The sequence below is a fragment of the Lactuca sativa genome, chromosome 4 (genome assembly GCF_002870075.4).
Source record: "Lactuca sativa cultivar Salinas chromosome 4, Lsat_Salinas_v11, whole genome shotgun sequence".
NCBI classification, from domain to species: Eukaryota; Viridiplantae; Streptophyta; class Magnoliopsida; order Asterales; family Asteraceae; genus Lactuca; species Lactuca sativa.
In genome coordinates, this window is record NC_056626.2 from 54,271,232 (window position 1) to 54,273,222 (window position 1,991).

The following is a 1,991-nucleotide window of genomic DNA, read 5'->3' on the forward strand; positions in this document are numbered from 1 at the left end:
TGTTCATATCGTCTCCCACGAGTACGCCTAAATACGTGAAAGGGAGGGCTGATGGTTCACATCCAAGAGGGGAGGCCCAGTCACTTACCTCACTGGGTTCACCTCCAATACTATAAACCCGTGATTTATTGAATTTCACCTTTAATCCAGATACCACGTGAAAGCATCTTAATATTCTTGCTAGATTAGCGATATTTCTTTGAGACCAGTGACCTATAAACAATGCGTCATCTGTGTAAAACAAATGAGAGATATTAATGTTAGAGTTTGGGATTTTCATCCCGTCAAATAATCCCCGTTCCACAGCCGAGCTCATCATGACATGTAGTCCTTCCATAGCTATTATGAATAGGAATGGGGACATCGGGTCTCCTTGTCGAACACCTTTTGACATATCAAACTCCTTTGTGGGAGAGCCATTCACCAATACAGAAGCTTTAGATGATTCTAGACATCCTGCTATCCATCTCCTCCATTTTTCACCGAAATTCATCTGCATCATAATTGAATCCAAGTACTCCCAGTTGACCGAGTCAAAGGCTTTATTAAAGCCACTTTAAGTAGCAACATCTTTCTTCCAGTTTTTTGAGTCCAAGAAACCAACTCGTTTACAATGAGAGGACCCTCCAAAATATTGCGACCTTCTAAGCACTACAAGAAAATAGCCCTTTAATGACGCGCAAACAATGACACTCGCTGATAGACGACGCGCATTTGTAAGTGCCCTAAAAGATAATGTCAGTTTTGCAAAATTTGAAGGATAGAGGGCATGCATTTTTGCGCGCCCTAAAATTAGTGTCAGAAAAGAAAAAAAAAGAAATGCGGAGGGCACCTTTCATAAAATGTGTGTCATGTGAATGTGTCGCTTTATAATTTTAAGTGAAACACGCGTTTTAGGCGGGAAATGAAATCGACGAAAATTACCCCCGCCTATTGAATCCCAAAATTAATCCCCCCGCCTCTTCTACTTAGCAAGAAAAAGCCCTAGGTCCGTCATCTTCATCTTCAGTATCATCAAACATCTCGTTCATCGGATCTCTACTTGATCTCCTTCTTATCAGTATCACCAAACATCTCATTCACCACCTCCGCCCTATCAACATTCCCTTAATTTCAATTTGATGCAGGTAATACACGACCAACTGTAAGTCTCTCTCTCTCTCTCTCTCTACCCCTACTGTTCAACAACAACCTAGACACCCACCACCCCTCGTCTTCTCTTTGGTTCACCACGGCCACCAATGAAGCCCCATTGTTTTATCCAAAATGGGCCCAAAATCATGAACATAATCAAGCCCTCTTGGAATGAAAATCTTCCCGCCCAAATAGTTCTATTGCCGACGTATCGTAGCCATTTATAAGTCAATTTCCTTACCCCAGTATCCCCCAATCGCAAACGAATCAAACCCTAACCCTAGATTTTTTGCTAACTAGGTATGTTTTCTTCCTCTTTTTCCTCGATGTCGACTCTAATTTTTTTCATTTACAACCATTTTCGCTTCAATTTTTGACCTAGGTTGTTGTTTCGGTTGTTTCATTCGGGATCAAACGATGAAAGGAAGCAAATCAAGCGGTGCTACGAGGAAAGCCGATACCAAGTACGATTTAATCTAACTATGTTTAAAACATACCATCTGCTAGGGTTTAATGTTGTATTTTTTTTCATCTTCAATGAAATTAGGTTTTGTTCTTCTTCAGGATCATGATTTCGGTACTTTTTAACAATTGTTTGTTGTAATTTTAGGTTGGCTGTAAAGAAGACTGCAGCCAAGGGGAAAGCAGCTAAGGATCCCAATAAACCCAAGAGACCCGCTAGCGCCTTCTTTGTGTTCATGTTAGTAGCTGTTCTTCGTTTATCACTACATTCATGTTTTACTTCCATTTCCAAAGTTTAAATATTTTTCCTCTTGTTAATGTTATAAAGGGAGGACTTTAGAAAGCAGTTCAAAGAAGATCACCCTGACAACAAATCTGTTGCTGCTGTAAGTGAT

General features: G+C 40.3%; 1 long non-coding RNA gene across 1 annotated transcript; it reads left to right on the top strand.

Annotated features, from left to right (window-relative positions):
* The first annotated feature begins 1,541 nt into the window (after nt 1-1,541).
* LOC111876833 (uncharacterized) lies at nt 1,542-1,991 on the top strand. The gene is made up of 3 exons (XR_002845119.3): nt 1,542-1,598; nt 1,745-1,834; nt 1,925-1,991. It is a non-coding gene; the product is annotated as an uncharacterized LOC111876833 (long non-coding RNA).